Consider the following 6,000-nt stretch of genomic DNA (forward strand, 5'->3'; position numbering starts at 1 on the left):
GAAATATATGGACTGTATAATACTGTCATAAATACAGTTACTTGAAACGTCACAGCGACGATGCCAGCCACAGTGTTTGTCTCTTTCAGTCCCTCCTCTTGAAATGCTTCATAACCAAGCGTAAAATCACAGGAAAATGTGAGTAATATTTTCATTCATTAGGGGCTCGTAATGATGCATCAGTGACCGTTACCCCGCCCCCCTTTGGTATGAGGTTCTTTGCCTCTCTGCAAGAATATCAGTTCCTTTTTTTGTCTAAGCGGCAAAGCTTTTTCATTTAAAAACATTTTTAAAAGAATGAGGTGCCGGAGTGCATATCTTGACAAACCATCAAATGGCTCTCACACCCCTCCTCCTTCCTCCATCTCAGTTGGCATGGGAACCTGCCGTTCCCACCAAGGAAGCAGGTTGGGAGGAAGTCATAACTTACTGGAACAGGGAGTTACCAAAGTTGCTTTGAAAAGAAAAAAAAAGTGAGTGTACTGTGCCCTTTTATTTTCTCTCTTTCTCTGCCTGTAAACACACACACACAAAACCACGTTCAGACATCTACCATCTACTCAACTCAGCATCTTGGAGACACAGAGTTAAGTTTGTACTTGTCAGAACATCTGGTCGACCCAGGAGAAAAAGCTGTGTACACACATTATACCACATCCCACTGCTATCACCAGACGATACATTAAGGAATATCTGAGCTCCTGAGAGATGCAGAGTGTTGACCAGGTAATAATTTCTAAGAATAGGGAGAGCACTCCAAAATCCTGGGATTAAAGTGTTTTGTTTGCCTCCACTTAAAAACGTTTAATATGTGTTTGTCCCCTGTGACTGAATCTGTTTTGGATTTCATTTTAAAATGGAGCAGATTGTAATTTTTTTCCCCCTCATTTCAAGATTTCTTTTATCCTGGGATAGGAGCCTAGAAAGTGATTTTAGCTTGTGGAGGGGCATTGATTTTTCTTTAAGTTTTCAGTACAATTGTTTAAGACCAGATTTGAAAATACTGTTTTCATGGACGGGGAGGTGGGGTGGGAAATGGTAGCAATTGCACGTGTGTGGGTTGAGGAGTGAGTTTGGATGAAATTAACTTTTAATACCAGAACAGTTACATTTGAAACAAGAGAAGGAGGCAAATTGCTCTCTTTCTCCCTCTCCCTCACATGCAAGTGCAAACATGGTGACTCTATAAAATTTGGAAAATAGGCCAAGTGTGAAGAAAAAAAGATCACCTATAATCTAACAGCACAGAGATCACCACTGGTAAACATACTGATTTATTTCCTTCGGGTTTGTGATAATGCTGTAGAAACAATTGGAAGTCATTTTTCACATACTGTCATCTCATAAGCATTTACTCCTGTCATTAAATATTCATTCGCATCATAATTTAAAATGTTTTTGAAATACTTGATTAGACCACAATTTTACTTAACCATTTTTTAAGATTTATTTACTTTACTTCTGTTTGCTTGATGTTTTGAAAGGGGGTGGTGATTAGGTTTATTTATCTACTTATTTTTTTAATGGAGGTACTGGGGATTGAGCCCAGGACCGCGTGCATGCTAAGCGTGCGCTCTACCACTGCGCTATTACCCTCCCGCCTACTTAGGCATTTGTAGTTGATGGATATTTAGCTTTAGAAAAACTTTATTGTTATAAACATCACTGTGATGACCATCATTATGCATAAATCATTGTCCCTATGTTGAATGAAAAAAAAAAAAAAGGTTAAGAATGGCTGGTGCCTAGAACGTAAGGGATGAGACCAGAGGTGATGTTGGATAGGTAAGCAGGAAATAGATCTTGCCAACCCCTGTATCCCATGCTAAGGGGTTATTATTCACATAGTAACAGTAGCAGTGATGGTGATGAAGATGATAAAATCGGTGGGGTTTATTGAGTCTTTACTGTACACTAGACACTTTTCCAAGTAGTTTTTATTTGTTAACTCATTTAATCTTTGCGACAACCCTGAACCATAGGTGCGGATTGCAAAATCAAAGCACAGAGAAGTTGAGCCATCTGGCCGAGATCATGAGGCTGGTAGGAACCCAGATGGCAGAGCTGGCCTGGTTCACCACTTTGACCCATGACGTCATAGCACTAGGGAGCCACTGAAGAATTTTGTAAGGGAGGTGGGGGGCATGATGAATGGATTCATGTATTTAAGAGGCTTGCTCTGTCTGCAGTGAGGAGAAGGAATGGAGAAGGCCAGGGTGGAAGAAGTAAGACCCAGTTCGAGAGAAGGGTAGAGATGGTGAAAGCTGGTGCAGTGAGGATGGAGGGAAGTGAATGGATCTGAGGAATCTTTGGGAGGTTGGGTTGATAAAACTAAGATCTAAAGCTAGAGGGACAGGAACTTCAAGACTGTTCTGCTGATTTGGCCAGTTGGGTGGAGGGTGGGGGTGTGTGTTGAGATGAAGGGGTGGTCAGATGACCTGTCCCAGGTCACCCAGCTGGGAAGTGGAGGAGGCAAGATTTTGAACACTCAACCCAGGAGTCTATGACACAGTCTGGGAGAAGCAAGCTATGATGAAAGAGAGCCCTTTCCGTAAGCAGAGAGATGAAAGCAGAGCCAGAATTTGAGGATGGCGCCCAGACAGCACACATTGGAGTGCTGTCATGTGAAGAATGCCATCCTTTCCTGAGAGAGGCTAGATACAGACTCTAGATACAGCAAAGGGTGCCTCGTGTGTGCAGTCCCCTGCAGACCCTGTGTGTGTTAGGAAGGGCCAGGGGACGGGAGGAGAGGGAAGGTCAGGAGGGGGTCACTTCATTCATTGCCCTGCTCCGGGAAGCCACTCAGACAGAGGCAGCCAAATAACTGCATTTAGCGGCTTCTGTAAGGTTGCGGGGGCGGGGGGGGGGGGGTCTGTTTATCTTGAGGAAACGGGTACTAAAGACAGGTTAGGCCTTTAAATGTAAATCCAGTTGAATAGGTTTTCTTTTAGGGAGTACTCTGGGCAAATGAGGTGACAAAATGGGGGGAAAATATGGGTTTGGAGAGTGGCCATTTTAAATGTGAATCCCTGTGTTTCCATTTTTTTTGCCTGGTGACATTGGGAATGCTGGCTTACCTCCTGAAACATTATTTATTTACTCATAAAATGAGGATAATATGGTTACCCAAAATGAAGCGTGCGCGTGCACACACACACACACATACACACAAACACACGTATATACACACATATGTATAGACCAACTACATGACTTGCAATATATCATTTATGTCAAAATGAACCCCAGTTTCTTTCCCCTACAATCTTAACTTGACCATCTTCTCCGCTTTGAAGACCTCAGTTCTCCTGGCAGTGTTCCTAGGCTGGTAATGTTGTAATTCCTAGGATGAGAGTTGGTTCCTGCCAGGCTGGTAGGTTATCTAATGCTCATGTGGCTCTTTGTGATGTGCAAAGCACTTCCCATAAATATTTTCATTATCACTCATCATAGCTCTGTCACTTAGGTGTTAAGAATATTCCCATTTAACTGACAAAGAAACTGAGTCTCAGGCAAAATGACCAGCCCAGCCTCCAGAAAACATGCAGTGCGAACTTAGACCTGGGTCTCTTAAGCTTGGCTTTTTTCTTATGTAACCCTTCTTTCTTTTCTACGTTACCAGGGGGAAGGGAAGCCCTGACCCCCTATGCAAACTGTCCCTAATTTAAAAAATAAAGTGCTGTCTTTTCCATTAAAACAGTTCTCTCTGGCTTGGGAATGGATTGTACTAGCCAGGATTTCGTCCTTGTTCCTTCTCACACGCTGGCAACGACCCTTGGATGTCAGAGAAGCCAGCTGTCACCTAACCAGGGATGGAAACTCTATCTCTTCCTCTCCATCAGCTCTTTCTTTCTGGACTCAAAACCTCCATCCCTCCATGAACGTACTGCTGTGATATTTGCGTTTCCATCTGACGGACAATGGCCAAGCAACAGACATCCACAACAGAGCAGCTGATATTAAAAAGACAAGCGAAAACCAGAAAACCAAAGTGAGTCGGTGCATCCTGAAAGGACACATTAGTGACTTTTATGAAGGAAGCATATGTCGTTGGCACAACGGTGGCTTTGGTGTCAGGCGATCCCAGGGTGGAGCCTGAGCTTTGTTGTTGACAGCTGTGTGGCTTTGTGCAGCCGTCTTAACATCTCTGAGACTCAGCTCCCCCATCGACTACGTCTACAGGCCAGCAGAGATTTTCACCTGTTTTGTTCACTGCTGCATCCCCCAGAGCCAAGAACAGTGCCTGGAACATACTAGTTGCTCTGAAAATATTTGTTGACTGAATCTGCCAAACAAAGCTAGTAATACTTCCCACCCAGAGGTGCCGTGAGGAGGGAATGAGAAGAGGCGTGTGTGGTGCTTAGTGTAGCATCTGGCCCTCTGGGAGCGGGCCAGGCCTGCTGGCGACTCTTGTTGTGATTGTTGCCATTCTCTTTGGAGGTGGAACAACTTGGCTCCATTAAAAAAAAAAAAAAAAAAAAAAAACCATGTAGGAAATGTCGGTTACCCCAGAATAAGGCTCTTTGCTGGCCGTCACTCTGGACAAGGGAGGAAAGCGTGTCTGCGGATGTGCAGAGAGCAGTGTTCTCATGAAGGAAGGAGGAGGGCACGTTCTGTCACCTCTAGCTCTCCTGGCTGGATCACCTCTACCCTAAGTTCTACTGAGTTCAGGACATGTCTTTGAAGTGCACAGGGGAAGGGGCAAGACCTGAGATTTGGCTGGAAGCTCCGTCTAGTTAGAGGGGAGGCTGTTGCAATGAGGGAAATCAGGGAACGTGGTCATTAAAGACCCTGTTGCACTTTGCAGAAGAGTGTGGGGGATTGGGACTTGGTGTTCAGCCAGTGGTCGGTGTGGGTAATTATACTGTGATGACCTTGAGGTCTTCGTTGAGAATTCAGGAGACATAGTTCTGTCTCAAGTTTCCTGAAAAGCCCTCAGCTTTTGTGCAGGGGAAACACATGGCCACCTCGGGAGGAGAGCCTGAGTTTTATTACCAGGAGAGTCAGTTCTGTGGGCGAACAAAACCCACGCTGGATGGTCTCACTACACTGCTTTCCCAACACAACACCACACTCCAGTGCTACGTCATAGTCCAACTCAACAGTGCCCGTAAGCAAACACCGCGTTGCACACCAGTGTGTCTTCTGAAATAATGCCACAGCCAACATGGCACCAGGGATCAAAATGATAGATGGCAAGGCAAGATCATACGCCAATGTTCCACTCCTATGTTACAACACAAACCAACGTCTTCAACCCAGCACAGCTCAACACAGAGTCTCATTCAAGTGCAGTGTAACTCATAAATCACTCTCACCCCAGCATGGCTCCCCGAGACAGCCCCGGCTCACCAAACCCACGCTGTCCAGTGCTGATTCAGCGAAGCATAACTGGCCCAGGGCAATGGAAAGAGAACACCAGATAGAACTATTTCTTTGGAATACCCAGTCTCTATCCTAACCCAATTTTGTGGCCACGTATGACTGGGGTTTTCCCAGCTTTGGGGAAATGAAGAAACCCAAATCCACTCTTTTGAATTTGCCAACATGCAACAATTCCCCTGACTTTGACTGTCATCATCGCCCCTTTATGTTGTTTTCTCCGCCACCACTGGGTTCTGCTGACCACGACCAGGATGTTGGTGCCAGCTTGGGCCGTGGACACAGTGCTCAGAGAGGGAGGGGGAGGGAAGGTGCCAGGCCCGGGGAGGGCTGTGGATGGGAGTTCTCAGCCTCGCTGGAAGGAGGGCTGCCCACTGGCAGCTCTGTGTGGTCTGCTTGTCCATCCAAGACAAACCTCAAACCCAACACTTGATTTGGCAGCCGAGGGGGAAGAACAGAGAACAAAGTTTGCTCCCTTTTGCAAGAAGTGGACCCAGGGATCCCAGGCGATGTCTCACCCGTGGTCTTTTTCCTTTTTAAACAAACCGCCTGGCTTTTAAGATCTTCAAAATCCCATTAAAGGCTTTTACCCCTTCATATAGGGGAGGCGTTTGATGA

The sequence above is a fragment of the Camelus ferus genome, chromosome 32 (genome assembly GCF_009834535.1).
Source record: "Camelus ferus isolate YT-003-E chromosome 32, BCGSAC_Cfer_1.0, whole genome shotgun sequence".
Lineage (NCBI taxonomy): Eukaryota > Metazoa > Chordata > Mammalia > Artiodactyla > Camelidae > Camelus > Camelus ferus.